The sequence below is a fragment of the Bos grunniens genome, chromosome 9 (genome assembly GCF_055505025.1).
Source record: "Bos grunniens cultivar Pamir isolate PY7600 chromosome 9, Bosgru_T2T1.0, whole genome shotgun sequence".
Lineage (NCBI taxonomy): Eukaryota > Metazoa > Chordata > Mammalia > Artiodactyla > Bovidae > Bos > Bos grunniens.
The window spans coordinates 29456858-29477199 of record NC_141173.1 but is presented as its reverse complement, the minus strand read 5'-3'; the positions used below and the strand labels follow the sequence as shown (position 1 = coordinate 29477199).

The 20342-nt window shown below is 39.2% G+C and overlaps 1 protein-coding gene across 12 annotated transcripts in view; it reads left to right on the top strand.

Annotated features, from left to right (window-relative positions):
- PKIB (cAMP-dependent protein kinase inhibitor beta) overlaps positions 1–20342 on the top strand; it is a 122293-nt gene that overhangs the window by 50082 nt on the left and 51869 nt on the right. For 3 of the 12 annotated variants that reach the window (XM_086317099.1, XM_086317095.1, XM_086317094.1), the window contains exon 3: positions 11489–11579. The exons of the other annotated variants lie outside the window; for them this stretch is intronic. The gene's annotated coding sequence lies outside the window, so the exon portion shown is untranslated. The remainder of the gene's footprint in view (positions 1–11488; positions 11580–20342) is intronic. 12 annotated transcript variants of the gene reach the window in all.

The following is a 20342-nucleotide window of genomic DNA, read 5'->3' as shown; positions in this document are numbered from 1 at the left end:
CAGCCAAACTTATCACTGCTGAGATGTGTTTCTGTGTGTGTCAGGTGGCTGGTTCTCATTGCTCTGACCCTGACATCATAGTGCAGCAGGAACCACAGAGTTCCGCATTTACACATCCAGCCAGCCAGCAGAAACCCAGCTGGGCGGGGTGAAGGGGCAAAGAGGTTGAAGGAGGAATTGGGACTCCGGGAGTCCAGGGGATGGGAGACAAGGGCATTCCTAACTTGTAGGTGTGGTACTGAGGGAGAACTGGCATGGAGTAAAAGTAAATCATTGTATCCATGACGACAAGGTCACCAGTGACCCTCATGTTTGCTCCGCGGCACACTTGGTATGTTTGCCACGTACGGCTCCATCTGGTTCACCTCCATAGAGAGGCTATTTCTCCATCTAATTTAGCTCGTCCTTGAGTTCTAATTATTCGCTAACAACCTATTTTCCCCCTTCAGAACCCTCATCAAAACTGTAAGTTAAAGGGTTTGATTACCCACGGGTTCTATATCCCCTTTGGCTTTAGCATCTTGTCTTTCCTGTGTACCGCGTTACCCTCTACTGGCTTCTCGTTGCTCAGTACATAGCCATTGGATGAATGACCATCAGAAGACTTTCAGTAATTGCTCTTGGCTTTACCCTTTATTCAGAACTTGAGTCAGAAAGAGACAAATACCATATGATATCACTTCTATGTGGAATCAAAAATGTGACACCGATGAACTTATCTGTGAAGCAGAAACAGACTCACCACCTTGGAGAACAGGCTTGTGGTTGTCAAGTGGGAGGGGGAGGAATGGATTGGGAGTTTGGGTTTAGCAGATCAAACTATTAAAAAAAAATTGCTGCTCTTAGCTGTTTAATTGGATCTCTCATGACCATCACCAAAATGCTCAGGAAGTTCCATGTTTTCTTAAGAATGGTTATGCAGTCAGCTTGCAGTAAATGTTGGTGATTATTTACATCCAAAAAGCATCTATTCGTCTCTAGTGTCATGATTTATGTTAGTTCCCTTAATTACTTTTTATTGATACCAGTGACGTTAAGATGATGTTTAGGGGTTAATTTAGGTTTAGTTTTGAGGATGTATGTAGAATTGGTAATGAGGGGATTTGGTGAGAGCATGATTACAGAGGTATTTGGATTGTCTGTGGCTTGGGGGTATCTTCATCTGCTTCCCTTTTCATCTTTGTTAATGAAGAGCTTCTGGGACCTTCCTTACACTGATGTTTCCAGCAAACTATATTGATATTTATTGTGCGCTTTTTTCAGCTGTGTGTTTCTTAGCTTTGAAAGATTAGAAAGTAATTCAATTTAAACATTGGCTTTCAGCCACATCTCAGTTACTCATACAGTCATCAAAAGTTCACTCAGTCCAGCTTCACCATGAACCATGCAGCTCTTGCTAGAGCAATTAAGGGACATAACTAAAGACAAGAGCTTTGTCACATATCAAATACGCAGTGGTGTGTTTGCTCACCTTAAAGAAACATGCGTAAATTCTAAATCTCTTCCATTGTCTTGAATCTCTGAATTAAGTTCTTTATGTTGATTAAAATATATGTTAAAATTAAATTTACTAAGATTTCATTCAAATTTCAAGGAAAAACCCAGCTAGAACCTTCATTTGTTTATTAAGAGTAATTAGGAATATTATGTACTATTAATCTTTTTCAGGTCTAAATTATTTTTGGAATAGATTGGTCTTGTCTAGTTCTGGAGTAACGAGTAGGAAATACTAAATATATTTGCAGAAGTGGTTTGGGTGAAGTCATTTATATGCTTTGATAACACTTGCAAATATGGGTACTGGATTAGTTATATATAATTATGATAATCGAATAGTTCTTACTAAGTGATGAGTTGGATTCGAATTAACATTCAGAGAAGTAATGATATATAAAAGTTTTGGTTATGCATTACTCTGAATTGGAGTAGGAAATGCATTGGCTCAGTGGCTGACTGATTTAAGATTATGACTTAAATACTATCCCTTGGAGGGCAATAAAACCAGTTGCCTATTTTTTAACTTTCCACAAATTGCCTTCATTCATTTATACACTCATTTTTCCTTCTTTTCAAGCTAGCAATTACTGCTCTTGTTACGGTGTAATGTGCGCATCACTGTGGAATTTTAACCAGGTTGGAATTCAAGCTTGACTTTTCCTTAGTTCTCCTAAGGACCCTTTCTGTGCAGAGCTCTTTCTAAATTAAGGCCAGGGGAGAGCTTCGTGTTCTTGGCGAGGGTAGACCTGACTCAGGACTGTCACTGGCTGCTGCATCTTCTTACCTTAAATCTGAACCAGGGGTCACTGAAGACACAGCGTCAGGAGGAAACGTGGTCTCTCCAATAGGGAAGTTCTCAGTATTCATTTTGATTGTGCCTTTGCCTCTACAAAACAAAGACAGTATTGTTTTCTCAGAAAAGTTGTGAGAAATAATGAGGTGTTCCTTTAAGTGAATTTGAGTAACTGCATGTGATACAACATGAAAAATGCAAAGCTGTAGGCACTAATGTTACTGAGTTTGTATTCAGTGAGAAGGAGGAGTGAAAATAAATTCTGGTAACCATTAATGGATGTGTTACTTAGAAAGTATTCTGGGTTCTCTATTGAGAAGAATCCCAGTGATATGGGCTTCCCTCGTGGCTCAGCAGGTAAAGGATCTGCCTGTAGTGTGGGAGACCTGGGTTCGATCTCTGGATTGGGAAGATCCCCTGGAAAAGGGAACGGCTACCCACTCCAGTATTCTGACCTGGAGAATTCTATGGAATGTATAGTCCATGGGGTCACAAAGAGTTGGGCACAACTGAGTGACTTTTACTTTCACTTTCCAGCGATATGTGGCCTTTCTGTCTTTATTGCTTTGATGTATCATTGAAGTCACAGTGGTAAGGCATGTAGAGAAGAGGCTGCTTTGGCAGAGTGTTCAAGGATGGGGTAGTTCTAGTTTGCCAAAGCTCCAGGAAAATCTTTATCTCCAGACAATGAGAAGTACCAGTAGTCATTGGATAGTGTGTTTGGGCAATAGATAGCTTGTGGCTTGGGCAATCTCTAGCAGCCTCAGTTTTGTCATCAATGAAGTGAGGATAATCATATCTGTCTTGAGAATGTTAGGAGGACTCTGATAATAATATGGATTAGTTGCCTAGCACATTTCAGTTTCTCAGAAGAAGATATTTTTATTATGTGTTTATGCCTTAGTCAGGGTCCCACCAAAGCAAGACTTGAGACAAACTTCTGGAGGAAGACCATAACTATACCTTTTTTTCTTTGGTTTATTACTCAAAAAGGGCCATGATAAAAACAAGCATAATTATTGGACATAATTTAGGGGGAACCAGAATAACACATTCTATGTGCTTATCTGTGAACTGGGGATAGTATTATCTTATTTATAAGACTGTTGTAAAGATTAAATGAATTTTAACCTATGTGAAGGCTTAAAACGATGTGTGGTATACAGGAATGGCTCAGCATTATTATTATTATTATTATTATATCACTGCTAGTATTATTGTTCTTATTATAGAATAGGGATTTAAACGCAAGGCTCTGCAGTGAGGGAGAACTGGGTTTTAAATCCTTAAACCTTCTAAATTTGCAGTCTTAACCTTGGGTATTTACTTAACCTTTCTGAACTTAGTCTTATCTATAAAATGGAGATGACAGAGGTTCCTCTCGAATAAGACTGAGAATGAAAACCAACAAAATAGAGTTTAGCATAGTTCCTGGCACATTTGAATCCTTTGGTAATGTTAGATTTTATATTAACAGTGACAGCTATTCATTTATGTGGCATTCATTTGACAAATTTTTATTAAACACTGACTTACTATTTGACTATTTGTCAGGCTTTCTTCTAGACGCTGGGGATATAATATGAAATACAGCAGAATTATAGCCTAACAGTAGGCTTGAATTACTTAATATTTTTAATAAAAGCTTTAAAAAAGACTTTAAAATAAAAGCTTTAATAAAATTTTAAAAAGTTCCTTTTTTCTTAAGGAACAAAAACTAACTTTACCAAATAGAAATCATATGGACTTTTTAAGTGAATAAAGATGTTTTTTATTTTCATGTAATTTATGTGAAAATGGATGTTTCTAAATACTTTAAAATAATTTGTTTGCTTATCAAGTTTGAAGATCTCTACTTCTTATTAGAATTTTATTTACTCTTAATTTACATAACAAAATTAATGAGGCATTAAATACATACATAAAAAGTACTTGAATGAATGTAAAATTTTCTAGAGAGTTAGTACATATTTTCAAAAATTGTTGGCCTCAGGGATATTCAACCCTTACCATGCTTTTTCTTCAGAGATCATGCAAAATTTAATTATGCTTTTAAAAACATTGTGAATGATGAATCTATCGATAAGTTAAACTAAGTGTGAAATAATTTTGCAAGACCATTTTGCTGTTATGTGATTTATTTATATATATTGGACTTATTTAATTTTCACACAATCACTGAATAAGTTTTAGCTTGATAAAGGAGAATATATTATTTTGACATCCTTAAAACTCATGGCATGAATCTCACTGTTTGAAAGGAGACATTCTCAACTAGAATTTAAAAGTCTAATTTGATAAACTCTCAGTCTCAAACTTTTTAGGTGTAAAGTTGTCTATGTGAATAACATTGATTTAATGAAGTAGCAAGGGGAAATTTGTAAATGCAAAAGTGAAGTAATTTGAAAATCTATTAGCTGAGAGACTTGTGCTCATGCTATCTTTAGAGGACACAAAGAAAAAAAATAAAACATGAGAACTTTTTATATAAAGGGGCACAGAGAATGACAGTCAACAATAGAAAGATCTGCACAAAAGAAAATAAAAAGTGAAAACACTTATCCTGAGCTGGATGACGTTAAAATGTCCTGAAAGATCATGAAAATTAATTATCTTCTTTAGTTTGCCTTTACAAATGAGTTGGAAATGTCAGGCACAGTTCTGGATGAATGAGAAGGCTGAGCACAGCATCATTTGCAGGTGTTTTCTGAACACAGCAGAACTCAGAGGACTCTGACATGCCTAAGAGAGCCCATGATAAACACGGTGCGTTTATCATACTTGTATGCGTCTTCATTGCTGCTGAAGCATAGTCAAGGGCAAAGAAGCCCATGGTGCATTATGCATTGAGAGTCAGCATGACGTAAAAGAACACTGGGGAAGATTCAGAAGACCTGGGTCCTCATTCTTTCTCTGTTCTCCATCCAGACAACTCAGTCAGGGCCTCAGTGTACAGGACCTCAGTTCTGAAATTAGAGGACTGAGGTTAATGAGTTAAATATGTTCTTCTCGAAGGCGTCTGCCACTTGTAGCTTTCTGTAGCTCTGTATTCTGCTGTAGGCTTAGAAACTAAACTGTAGCATTCTTCTGGCATCCTCCTTGCTTAGACTTCATGGCCCAGAGAGCTTGCTTTATGTTTACAGTGGTAATCACTGAAGGCGTAAAAGGCGTGAACACCTTGGAATTAAATAAGCACATGGTTACTTGCACTAGAAAGTTCCTCTTCCATTAGGCAGATATTCTTGGTCAAAATAAGATGAGGCAACCTTCCTGTGCTGTTTTATCGTCCTAAGGATGACTGTGTATGTTAGTTAATAAGTGACCAAAAGGAGCATGCTTTCATGTAAAAATTTGTGACTTCTTCAAGAAAAGAGATCTGAAACTGAGTTATAAATAAAAGGGAACATCTCAATGATTGACATATTCTGGCATTCAATATTATTACCATTCATTATATATGAAACATTAATATTTGCAGATTGGATATTCATAGACATCTCTTACTATTTTAGAAGAATGATCAAAATATAGAACATATACAAAATATGGAAAATGCAACAAAGTGGTCTCCTAATCCTACATTCTCCGTTTAGAAAAGAGAAAACAAGCTCAAGTTGGGATCTGTTATCAATGTGTTTTTCAAAATGCTGTTATCAGTAGATTGCTCTATAGATAATCATGGTTGGCATATTGTATATTAGTCCTCTTTCACATATTCACGCTGAACATTAACATCCTCTGAGAATGTTTTGCAGTAAATTTACTTTAAAAAATCTTTATTGACATATAATTCATGTACCATAAAAGTCTGCCATTTAAGGAACACATTACAATGGTTTCTAGTATATTCATTCACTATCACCATGGTCACATTTTCATCACTGCAAGAGAAACCCTTAAACCATTAGCTGTGGCTCCCCAGTTCCCCCCAAACCACCCCCCAGATCTTGGAAACCACTAATTACTTAGTCTCTGTAAGTTTGTATGTATTGGATATTCTATATAAATAGAACCACACATGTGTGTTCTTTCGCTCAGTGTAATGTTACCAAGTCCATCATGTTGTAGCATGCATCAGCACTCCATTCCTTTTTACTGCCAAATAATACAGTGTTGTAAGGATACACTACATTATGTTTAAACACTCTTCAGTTGATGAACACCCACTTTGTTTCCTCTTTGTGGCTATTATGAAGGACACTGTTATGAAGCAGTGTTAAAATATTATTCCTGTGAAAGTTTTTGTGTAGATACATGCTTTCATTATTCATTGGTATATATACATACCTAGGAGTAAAATAGCTGGTCATAGAGTGAAAAAGTGAAGTCTCCTAGTGGTGTCCAACTCTTTGCGACCCCATGGACCGTTACCTATCAGGCTACTCTGACCATGGGATTTTCCAGGCAAGAATGCTGGAGTGGGTTGCCGTTTCCTTCTCCAGGGAATCTTCTGACCCAGGGATCGAACCCAGGTCTCCTGCATTACAGGCAGACGCTTTACCATCTGAGCCACCACCATACCTCTGTTTAATAATTTGAAGGATTGCCAACCTTTTTTCCAATGAAGCTGCACCATTTTATATTCTGTATTTATATTTATATTCTGAAGGAGGCTTTCAGTTTCTCCACATCCTTGTCAACACTTGTCATTGTCCATCTTTTTTATTATAGCCATCTTGGTGGGTGTGAGGTGGTATTTCAATGTGGTTTTAATTTGCATCTTCTAGCAGCTAATGATGTTAGGCATCTTTTCATGTCCTTATTGCCCATTTGCATACCTTCTTTGGAGAAATGTCTTTTAATATCCATTGCCAATTTTCTAAATTGGGTTATCTTTTATTGATTGAGTTCTAATAATTCCTGTATACTTTAGATACAAGTCATTTATCAGATGTGATTGACAAATAGTTTCTCCACTTCTGTGGGTAACCTTGTCACTTTTTGATGGTGTCTTTTGGTGCACAAAAGTTTTAAATTTTGGTGAAGTTTAATTTATATATGGTACGGAGGAGCCCGGTAGGCTGCAGTCCATGGGGTCGCTAAGAGTTGGACACGACTGAGCGACTTCACTTTCACTTTTCACTTTCATGCATTGGAGAAGGAAATGGCAACCCACTCCAGTGTTCTTGCCTGGAGAATCCCAGGGACGGGGAGCCTGGTGGGCTGCCGTCTATGGGGTCACACAGAGTCGGACACAACTGAAGCGACTTAGCAGTAGCAGTGGTGGTTTAGTCATTAAGTTGTGTCTGACTCTTGGGACCCCATGAACTGTAGCCTGCCAGGCTCCTCTGTCCATGGGATTTCCCAGGCAAGAATACTGGAGTTGGGTTGCCATTTCCTTCTCCAGGGGCTCTTCCAGATCCAGGGATAGAACCTGGGTCCCTTGCATTGCAGGCAAATTCTTTACCAACTGAGCCACCAGGGAATTTATTTTTAATTTTTAATTGAAGGATATTTATTTTTAATTGAAGGATAATTGCTTTGCAACATTGTGTTCGTTTTGTCACTGGTGTGTTTGGTGTCTGTTGCCTGAACCAAGGTCATGAAGCCTTACTCTTATTTTCTTCTAAAAAATTTTATAGTTTTAGCTCTTACATTTAGATTTATCACCATTTTAAGTTAATCAAGGGCTTCCCTTGTGGCTCAGCTGGTAAAGATTCTTCCTGCAACGCGGGAGACCTGGGTTCCATCTCTGGGTTGAGAAGCTCTCCTGGAGAAGGGAAAGGCTACCCACTCCAGTATTCTGGCCTGGAAAATTCCATGGACGGTCCATGGGGTCGCAGAGTCGACACAACTGAGTGACTTTCATTAAGTTAATCCGTGTGTGGTATGAGGTACGGATCCAACTTCATTCTTTTGCATCTAGTTGTCCCGGCACCATTTCCTGAAAAGAAATTCAGTTCCCCCATTGAATTATCTTAGGTTCAAAAATTTAACAGTTTGGAAGAGGTTTTGAAAATATCAATTTCTGTATTTTTGACATTTATTTTAGTTTGACAAGAATGAGACTTAGGGTTTGATGGCTGGCCTTTTAGCTACCTGAAATTCCGCATATGGAAGTAAAGCATAGTGAAGCAAAAAAATAAAATGATGTCATAAGGGGATTATGAGCATAGTTTGTAAATTACAAGAAACTATTTTGCTATATTAAAGCACTATATAAAAAATCATCCTAATAATATTTGCTACTCTGAATAAGGACCTTCAAAAAGTGCAAGAGGCTGAAAGATGTATAAAGATACTGCCATGTCCAGTATCTTCTATTTACCAAATGGGATAAAGGGATTAACACATTTTAGAAAGATTCTTACCAACAATATTTACAAAGGATTTACTCTTTCTGTCTAGTTGTAGAAAGAGAGGCTATGGCATTATGGGTACTGTTTAGAGTTGACCCATTTTGCAGCTGGCTTTGTTTCTTTCTGGTTTTAAAACAGAAAGCAGAGGCCTGGAGGAATATCTCTTCCATGAGTGAAGTGGCAAATTTAGCTAAGACTGAGATTAGTAATAAGAATGTGTATGCTCAGTTGTATCCAACTCTTTGTGACCCCATAGACCATAGCCTGCCAGGCTCCTCTGTCCATGAAATTTCCGGGCAAGAATACTAAAGTGGGTTGCCATTTCCTCCTCTAGGGGATCTTCCCAACCCAGGGATTGAACCTGCATCTCTTGCTCCTCCTGCATTGGCAGGTGGGTCCTTTACCTCTTCACCTGGGAAGCCCTTGGTAATAAGAATGCTGCTGCTGCTGCTAAGTTGCTTCAGTCATGTCCGACTCTGTGCGACCCCATAGACGGGAGCCCACCAGGCTCCCCCATCCCTGGGATTGTCCAGGCAAAAACACTGGAGTGGGTTGCCATTTCCTTCTCCAATGCATGAAAGTGAAAAGTGAAAGTGAAGTCGCCCAGTCGTGTCTGACTCTTAGGAATAGTTGCTGATAATTACCGAATGGTTTCTTTATAAAGTTGGTAACATTATTAGGCTCATTTACTAATGATTGAATTGAAGTTTGGAGATGGTATATAGCCTGCCTACAGACACAGAACTAGTTAGTAGTGGAGGTTGCATAACTCACAGGTGTCTGAGTCTAGCTTGCTATGTTTTACTACCTTCCAAAATAAAAACTAAGATCTTGGCATGTGGTCCCATCACTTCATGGAAAATAGATAAGGGAAAAGTGGAAACAGTGATAGATTTTATTTTCTCCAAAATCACTGCAGATGGTGACTGCAGCCATGAAATTAAAAGATGCTTGCTTCTTGGAAGAAAAACTATGACAAACCTAGACAGCATATTAAAAAGCAGAGACAACACTTTATCGACAAAGGTCTGTATAGTCAAAGCTGTAGTTTTTCCAGTAGTCATGTATGGATGTGAGAGTTGGACCATAAGGAAAGCTGAGTGCTAAAGAATTGATGCTTTCGAATTGTGGTACTGAAGAAGATTCTTGAGAGTCTTTTGGACAGCAGGGAGATCAAACCATCAATCCTAAAGGAAATCAGTCCTGAATATTCATTGGAGGGACTGATGCTTAAGCTGAAGCTCCAATACCTGAAGCAAAAAGCTGATTGATTGGAAAAGACCCTGATGCTGGGAAAGATTGCAGGCTAGAGAAGAAGGGTGGGACAGAGGATGAGATGGTTGGATAGCATCATCCACTCAATGGACATGAATTGGGCGAACTCCGGGAGATAGTGAAGGACAGGAAGGCCTGGTGTGCTGCAGTCCATGGGGTCACAGAGTCGTACACAATTGAACAACAAGCTAAAAGCTTAAGCAAGATTATGAAGGTTTAGTTTAATGGCTCAATCTCTTAAGCATATTTCTTGTTTTCCTTATTTTGATTATACACATTTCTTATGCACTTCTTTTGATTTGCAAACATTATGGAAACAGGTTCTGTAATGATTCTAATGCATCTGTTTGTTCTTTTGCATGTGTTGGAACTTCTAGGAATGAGTAAAGATGGTGACAGCTTTATATCTGTTAATACCAAAAGGTCATGAGATACCAGGAAGCACTAGACATGCAAGCTGTTATGGGATATTTGGTTCATCTCAAGCCAATATTATGTTTTTTAATCTGTTATTCTGATCCTGATGTTGTTTATGCTCAGTTATCTACGAATTTAGGGATGCTTTAATTTGAGAAAAGTCTGAGTAAATGTGGCTTGAAAAAAACGTTAAAATCACTGTTGTTTCCTAAGTCAACACACTTTATACCATACCCTCTAGGAGCTGCTGATAGTCTTTCACTATCCCCAGATGGATGCCCGAAAAGGGCTGCCATAACACGATACAACAAACTGGTAATTTGTTATTTCACAGTGTTGTCAGGACTGTGCTCCCTCCAAAGCCTCTAGGGGAAGATCTTTCCTGATCTCTTCCAGCCTCTGGCAGACCCAGGTATTCCTTGGCTTGTAGATACATTACTTTAGTCTGTGCCTCCATCTTCATATGACATTCCTCCTGTGTCTCTGTCTTAACATTTTCCCCCTATTAAAAAAATTTTTTAACTGAAGTGTAGTTGATTCACACTCATTGGAAAAGACTCTGATGCTGGGAGGGATTGGGGGCAAGAGGAGAAGGGGATGACAGAGGATGAGATGGCTGGATGGCATCACTGACTTGATGGACGTGAGTCTGAGTGAACTTCGGGAGTTGGTGATGGACAGGGAGGCCTGGCGTGCTGCAATTCATGGGGTTGCAAAGAGTCAGACACGACTGAGCGACTGATCTGATCTGATTGTTTAAGTTTCAGGTGTATAGCATGGCAATTTAGATATATGTATGTGTGTGTGTGTGTGTGTGTTTCAGATTCTTTTCCCATATAGGCTATTACAGAATATTGAGTAGAATTCTCAGTGCTATACAGTAGGTCCTTTCTGGTTATCTGTTTTATACATGTTAGCTGCTCAGTCATGTCTGACTCTTTGTGATCCCATAGACTATAGCCCGCCAGGCTCCTCTGTCTGTGGAATTCTCCAGGCAAGAATACTGGAGTGGGTAGCCATTCCCTTCTCCAGGGCATTTTCCTGATCCAGGGATCAAACCCAGGTCTCCTGCATTGCAGGCAGATTGTTTACCATCTGAGCCACCAGGAAAGCCCCATTTTATACATAGAAGTGTGTGTATGTTAATCCTAGCCTCCTAATTTATCCCTGTCTTGCCACCTCCCTTTTCCTTCCTTCTTTTTCTAAGGTCACCGGTTGTATTGGATTAAGGGTCTGCCCGACAGCAGTATGACTTCATCTTAACTTGGTTACATCTACAAATAAGATCACAGTCTAAGGTACTGGGGTTTGAACTTCAACATTTCCTTTGGGGAGGAGGGGTCATCGCTCAAGCCATAACCCCAAATCTGGCACTTACGATACTGCTGGACTGTGACTGACTGAGGTCAGTCCCTCAGAGAAATGCAGAGGTGGGTAGAATCGTACTACTGAAAATCAGCTAGTCTCTTAGCATTTAGAATGACTGCTCTTTTCATCGGCTCCTTCGTGAGATGGTTGTATTTTCATGATGATGTGGATTTTCTCATTTTTGAAGGTCCACAGGATGATGTTATTTCAACTAGTGCAGCATGGTATGACAACAGGAACACTGCAATGCGATGCAAATATCAACAACCACACAATCAGTGGGCCGAGCAGATAATGTGCCTGAACTAGCTGTGACAATCAGCAAATGATTGATGTGTGAAGCACAGCTTTTAGCAGCAGCTGCTTCCCTGAGAATTGTGAATCACCATTTTAGTGAGTCACCATTGCAGCTGCCTTTTTCCTCTGAGCCAGATAAATCCTGACATGAACAAGGTGCTGATAGAGGAAGTGTAAATTCGGCTAGTAGTAAATGTCACTGGCCTCCGTGTGAGACATGTAGTCATTCTAAAATCCAAGAAGGGGAAGGAAGGAGATAACTTTGACATTAAATATATCTTCGTTGAGTTTTGTCTCTTTTTTTGTTCTGTCCATAATCTTCTTGCCTTGAATGTAATGTCTTAAAGTGAAGCATATTTAAATAAGTTAATTCATCTTTTAAATAATAAATATATTTAGCACACCAGGCCTCCCTGTCCATCACCAGCTCCCAGAGTTCACTCAAACTCACGTCCATCGAGTCCGCGATGCCATCCAGCCATCTCATCCTCTGTCGTCCCCTTCTCCTCCTGCCCCCAATCCCTCCCAGCATCAGAGTCTTTTCCAATGAATCAACTCTTTGCATGAGGTGGCCAAAGTATTGGAGTTTCAGCTTTAGCATCATTCCTTCCAAAGAAATCCCAGGGCTGATCTCCTTTAGAATGGACTGGTTGGATCTCCTTGCAGTCCATGGGACTCTCAAGAGTCTTCTCCAACATCACAGTTCAAAAGCATCAATTCTCTGGCGCTCAGCTTTCTTCACAGTCCAACTCTCAAATCCATCATGACCACTGGAAAAACTATAGCCTTGACTAGACGGACCTTTGTTGGCAAAGTAATGTCTCTGCTTTTGAATATGCTATCTAGGTTGGTCATAACTTTCCTTCCAAGGAGTAAGCGTCTTTTAATTTCATGGCTGCAGTCACCATCTGCAGTGATTTTGGAGCCCCCAAAAATAAAATCTGACACTGTTTCCACTGTTTCCCCATCTATTTCCCATGAAGTAATGGGACTGGATGCCATGATCTTCGTTTTCTGAATGTTGAGCTTTAAGCCAATTTTTTCATTCTCCTCTTTCACTTTCATCAAGAGGCTTTTTAGTTCTTCTTCACTTTCTGCCATAAGGGTGGTGTCATCTGCATATCTGAGGTTATTGATATTTCTCCCGGCAATCTTGATTCCAGCTTGTTCTTCTTCCAGCCCAGCGTTTCTCATGATGTACTCTGCATATAAGTTAAATAAGCAGGGTGACAATATACAGCCTTGACATACTCCTTTTCCTGTTTGAACCAGTATGTTGTTCCATGTCCAGTTCTAACTGTTGCTTCCTGACCTGCATACAGGTTTCTCAAGAGGCAGGTCAGGTGGTCTGGTATTCCTATATCTTTCAGAATTTTCCACAGTTTATTGTGATCCACACAGTCAAAGGCTTTGGCATAGTCAATAAAGCAGAAATAGATGTTTTTCTGGAACACTCTTGCTTTTTCCATGATCCATCAGATGTTGGCAATTTGATCTCTGGTTCCTCTGCCTTTTAACTGAACTGAACTGAACTAAATGTAAAGAATTTAGTATGTCTACTAAGCAACACTCTAGGGAAGAATACATCTTTGTAGAAAAGTGTATTAAGACTTTCCTTTATTCTACTTATGTACTTTAATGATGTTAACGTTTTAAAATCCAACTGTGAGTATTGGGTTGCAGTCATGAAGTGCGGTCTGTACAGTTTAATGCAATGGCCTGCTCTAAATGGCTCTCCAATTCTAGACAGATTATGAATTAGAAAAGCGATGGGTTTTTCTAGTTGACCTATATACCTGGATTAAAAAAAAAAATCCTCAAAATGGTGATGACAACAACGAGAAAGAGAAACAAGGCTAGGCTGCCTCTCTTAGTAAAGGGGAATTTGAAAACCAGAGATGAGCATTTCAGCCTAAGCCTCTTTACTGATGAACTGAGTTTGAAGTCTTGGCTGGTTTGCTCTTCAGAGATAATTCTTAGAGATAGTTTCCAAGAATAACTCTTTCAAAGACCTCTTAAGAATGAATTTATCTCAAAATGCTACTTCAGATTTTTTCTTCATGCTATTCTAAAATCTAAAACTAACAATCAGTGTTTTATTTAGGTAGAAGCACCTAAATTTGAAGCTTATCAAATAGTTAATAAAGATATATGCCTTAGAATAAGATTTCTCTAATACATTTTTTTTTTCTACCTGTGTTTTTCCTAGATGGTAGGAAGAAGAAATAGCCATGATTGAGAATATTAGGGCAAAGTAGATTAAAGAGGGAAACCTTTGGCCCAGGAAATAATGGGATCAAAACCACACAGGAATTCATACAGAGTTCGTTTCGAAAGGAAATGGAAGTCAGAAGGAAGGGATAAAAAAAAGTTGGCTATAAATCAATTTTATTAATGAAAAAAATACCCAAGTGTGTTTGAAATTTTCACAGCTCTGTTTTGGCTCTGTGTTGGTAATTGACAATTGGGTTTTGGATGAAGCTGAGCTTATACTCCTTTGCCCCCAGTAAAGTAATGATTTGTGATCTTGTACTACTCATTAACCTTCTAAAGTGCACTTTCTCCTTTGCTGCAAAGAACATCCTAATAATAATGACTATTGTTCATTAAGGTATTTATACTAAGACATTGTCTTAATCTTCAGAACACTCTATGAGCAAAAGTTCTATATTTACATTTGTTGTTGTTCTGTCTCCCAGACTGACCTCACAGACTGTAGCACGCCAGGCCTCTCTGTCTCTCACCATCTCCCAAAGTTTGCTGAAATTCATGTCCATTGAATCAGTGATGCCATCCACCCATCTCATCCTCTGACTCCCTCTTCTGCTTCTGTCCTCAGTCTTTCCCAGCATCATGGACTTTTCCAGTGAGTCAGCTGTTTGCTTCAGATGACCAAAACACTAGAGTTTCAGCTTTAGCATCAGTCCTTTTAATGAGGGTTGATTTCCCTTTAGATTAACCGGTTTTGATCTCCTTGCTGTCCAAGGGACTCTCAAGAGTCTTCTCCAACACCACAGTTCAAAAATATCAATTCTTCAGCTCTCAGCCTTCCTTATGGTCCAGCTCTGACAACCATACATGACCACTGGGAAGACCCTAGCCTTGACTATATGGACCTTTGTAGGCAGAGCAATGTTTCTGCTTTTCAACACACTGTCTAGGTTTGTCATAGCTTTCCTGCCAAGAAGCAAACATCTTCTGATTTCATAACTGCAGTCACCCACCATAGTGATTATAGAGCCCAAGAAGAGGAAATCTGTCACTACTTCCACTTTTTTCCCTTCTATTTGCCATAAAGTAATGGTGCTGAATGCCATGATCTTAGTTTTTTTAATGTTTAGTTTTAAGCCAGCTCTTTAACTCACCTCCTTCACCCTCATCAAGAGGCTATTTAGCTCTTGTTCGCTTTCTGCCATTAGAGTGGTGTCATCCACATATCTGAAGCTGTTGATGTTTCTCCCACCTATCTTGATTCCAGCTTGTAACTCGTCCAGCCCGGCATTTCTCATGATGTGCTCAGCATATAAGTTAGACAAACAGGGTGACAGCAGACAGCCCTGCCATACTCCTTTCTCAATCTTGAACCAGTCGGTTGTTCCATACAGTGTTCTGACTGTTGCTTCTTGACCTGCATACAGGTTTCTCAGGAGACAGGTACGGTGATCTGGTATTCCCATCTCTTTAACAGCTTTCCACAGTATTTATTATAATCCACACAGTCAACGGCTTTGGTGTAGTCAATGAAACAGAGGTAGATGTTTTTTTGGAATTCTCTAGCTTTCTCTATGATCCAGCAAATGTAGGCAGTTTGATCTCTGGTTCCTCTTGGAACCATCTTAGACATCTGGAAGTCCTTGGTTCACATAATGCTGAAGCTTAGCATGCAAGATTTTAAGCTTGACCTTACTAGTGTCGGAGATGAGTGCAGTTTTCTAATGGTTAGAACATTCTTTCGTACTACTCTTCTTGGGAATTGGGATGAGGATTGACCTTTTCCAGTCCTGTGGCCACTACTGGGTCTTTCAGATTTGCTGACATATTTAATGCAACACCTTGATGGCATCATCCTTTAGGGTTTTGAATAGTTCTACTGGAATTCCATCGCATCCACTAGCTTTATTAACAGCTTTATTATCTTCCTCCATGGAAGAATGGAGGAGAACTACCAATAGCCCCAGAAAGAATTTTCACATTAAACATAAGAAAAGTTGTATTAAAGTGGCCCAGTTATGGTTATGTTCTAGAGCCAGCCTGGCTCCAAAGCTCATGTGCTTAGCGTTATACTGTTGTTAGTGTCAGACTTTCTCCCAGCCTTAGCCCGCTCTGACCACACTTTTTCCATATATATGCGTTATTATACTGTATTGGTGTTTTTCTTTCTGGCTTACTTCACTCTGTATAATAGGCTCCAGTTTCATCCACCTCATTAGAACTGATTCAAATGTATTCTTTGTAATGGCTGAGTAATACTCCATTGTGTATATGTACCACAGCTTTCTTATCCATTCATCTGCTGATGGACATCTAGGTTGCTTCCAGGTCCTGACTATTATAAACAGTGCTGTGACGAACATTGGGGTACACGTGTCTCTTTCACTTCTGGTTTCCTCAGTGTGTATGTCCAGCAGTAGGATTGCTGGGTTGTATGGCAGTTCTGTTTCCAGTTTTTTGAGGACTCTCCACACTGTTCTCCATAGTGGCTGTACTAGTTTACATTTCCACCAACAGTGTAAGAGGGTTCCCTTTTCTCCACACCCTCTCCAGCATTTATTGCTTGTAGACTTTTGGATTGCAGCCATTCTGACTGGCGTGAAATGGTACCTCATTGTGGTTTTGATTACCCTTCTCTTATTAATTGCTGCTTACTGCTTCTCCCTCCTGCCTCTTGTGAGAACACACTATTATTCATTGACACACACACTGATCTCTTTAGTCTGAGATTCTATCAGTTCTCATCTTTTCAACTCGATACAAAATTGCTGAAATTTCCGTTTTTAATTTTCTCCTCTTGTCTGAGTGCCAGGCCCATAGTTCCAGTTACTTACTCTGCCGTCCCCTTGGCAATATTGCCAGCATCTAAACTTACTAGCTCTCCTTCTCGTCTGTTATTTTGTTAGTGATTCTGTGATCCAGTTCCCTAAACATAAAACCTTGCAATTGTTTCAACTTGTTGCCCTCCTTCATTCACTTTGGCCTATCACCACATTCTGTGGATTTTTCTACTTCAAAATATTTTTTATTCATCTGAATTAGTTAAAATATTGGTTTGACAGTTATAATAAAGTCCTGAAATAATAGTGGATTAAACATAGTGTGGCTCAGATGGTAAAGTGTCTGCCTACAATGTGGGAGACCTGGGTTCTATCCCTGGGTTGGGAAGATCCCCTGGAGAAGGAAATGGCACCCCACTCCAGTAATCTCACCTGGAAAATCCCACGGATGGAGGAGCCTGGTAGGCTACAGTCCATGGGGTCGAAAAGAGTCGGACACGACTGAGCGACTTCACTTTCTTTAAACCTAGTATAGGTTTAGTTCTGTCTTATTACAGCCCAGGTAGATGGTACAGACATGGTGTAATGGCTTGACATGTTAGGGATACGGGCTACTTAAATCTTGTTGCTTTGTCATGCCCAGGGTGGTTTCCTTGTCCATGTGGTGAATGATGGCTCACCATACAGATACTATCAAGTTTTCAAAAAAGGAAAAAGAGAAGGGAAGGGCCACACTCCCCTCTCTTTATGGTATAACCTAGAAACGCATACATCACTTAGGCTCATAGCTCATGTTTCAGTGACAAAATCCAGTTACATGGTGGCATCTACCAGCATGGGAGGCTTGGTAATGAGGTCCTTAGCTATGTACCCAGCTGAACTTTGTATTTTTTAGAGAAGAGCAGAAGAGCTATTGAGAACCCAAGCAGAAGCCTCTGCTACACTTTCCTTAATCCAGTTTTATTGTCTCCCCCTTTGGTGGGCTTTATTGCCAACGCCAAGATTACTTCTAGAGTCTTACAGCTGGATTTACTGTTTGCTTACTATCAGCTCACTCATTTTTCTTTTAAAGAGCCATTTTTGTTGTTAAACCTCAGTTTAGTAGCCCATAGCATGAAGTCTGTTTCAGAACTCTTGATAATCTGGCCTTATTCTACCTGCTTCTGATCTGTTTTCAACTTTCATTCATTCATTCTCTGTTTATGCAGTAAACATGTGTTGAGTGCTTACTCTGTGTCAGGCATATAGAGTCATTTGTTTTCCTAAGCTAGTTCATTTGAGTTCTGTGGATAGAAAACATCCTCATGAATGCCCATACTCTCTCATGTCACATTGATTCATCTTTTGATGTTTGTTTTCATCTTTATAATGCTTGAGAGATTAACTGCATGGTCAGAAAACAGCCTTTCAAAACTGGGTCTTGCAGTTGAAGTGGTCAGTTTTTTGTTTTTTTTTTTAGGAAGCAGATAAAGTTCACCTGATATATACATTTTTTTATTTAATAAAATTATTTTAATTGGAGTGTAATTGCTTTATAATATTGTGTTAGTTTCTGCTGTACAATAATGTGAATTTGCTATATGTATGCATATATTCCCTCCCTTCCATCCTCTCATCTGATATTTTGAATGTTCAGGCCTTTATACATTTTAGAACTATGATTTGCCTTTAAAAACAAACAAAAGTAGAAACTAATGTCCCTTGAAGCAGCTATCAGTAGATTTAGTAGCTCATTGAAATTGTAAAACAGCTCAGTGCAACCATTGACTAAGTATTACCTCATGGAGTTCTGTAGTTGCTTATTTGTTCTCAAACAACTTCATCTTCAGTCCTACAATCCTCGGTATGATAGAGGCTGCTGCTGCTGCTGCTAAGTCGCTTCAGTCATGTCCGACTCTGTGTGACCCCATAGACAGCAGCCCACCAGGCTCCCCCGTCCCTGGGATTCTCCAGGCAAGAACACTGGAGTGGGTTGCCATTTCCTTCTCCAATGCATGAAAGTGAAAAGTCAAAGTGAAGTTGCTCAGTTGTGTTCGACTCTTTACGACCCCATAGACTGCAGCCCACCAGGCTCCTCCGTCCATGGGAGTTTCCAGGCAAGAGTACTGGAGTGGGGTGCCATTGCCTTCTCCGATGATAGAGGCAGACATTTATTTAATATAACTAAGCAGGCCTCATCTTTATATTTGTATTTCATTTTTTTGGAGAAATTGTCAGATCAGGTCCAGGGCTAGGTAGGGTGAGGTACATGAAGCCAAGCTGTATAAGTGCAGTGTTAGATCTATCTGAAGTGAACAGGATCCTTCTTTATGCAGTTTGCATACTGACATGCCTGACTTCTCAGGTCATGAAAACTTTCAAGTTTGTATAGATTTAAAAGAAAAGGATAAGTATTCATTATTTTATCAAACCCTAGAAGCAAAGAGTACCTTAAATCTTACCAGATCATACTTTAAAAATTAAATTTGCAAATGAGATCTGCTGGGGTTGTGCAGGGAAGCCAGTCCATGAAAACAAGGCAGGGACATCTACAAGGAAGACAGTCCAGTGTCCAGGGTCAGTCATTCAGCTGCTTTATCTATTTCATTGTCTTATAACAGCTACTCGTTCCCTCTTCAGCATGGTAGCTTTATCTCTAAGATGGCAGTGTTGTCAAGTAATTTGCAAACTAAATTTGTGGAGGGAGAGTTGAGGTGGAAGAAGACAGAGTGGGTAGAGACTGAAGCTGTTTTAGCCAGAGCCATTCTGTTTGTGTCTGTCTTAACATATTGGCCACCTGCTGAAGAGTTCATTTGGGAAAGAAATATTTTAAAATAGTTTGAAAATCACTGAATTAGCTGATTTGCAAGATCTATGCTAATCCACAACCCTGCATGTGCATGTATACTAATATGATGAATTTCTGCTGATCCACCCACATCTTGATTTGCTCCTCTTGAAAAGCTTGTAATAACCTTTGCTGAAACCACTGGCCTTTTTCCCTTGGGAATCTCTTAGTAGTTATATGTATACATGTATATTTAACTAGGTTTTCCCTAGTTAAACTGTAGTTACAGGAGAGAGAATGGAGAGGAAATTAGATCCTGTATAGTAGCAAGGTCTTCTAAATTCTACATCCAACCTGGAAGTTCAGGAAGAACTTAGTAGAACACTTAAGTTATATTTACAGTATTCTTATTTGATTTAAATTTCTGTTAATGTATTTAATATACATGTCAATGATAATATAACAAATTATGTTTTTCATTAGAAGAGTGGTACTTATAATTTATAAACATGAATTTTCATATATAGGAGATGTGTGCGCAAAACAATTTGTTGGTGATGTTAAAGGCATGCCACTGTTCTTAAAGCCTTTTCAGAAATTACTTTTCTTTTGTTGGTAGTTTTGATAAATTGATAGTT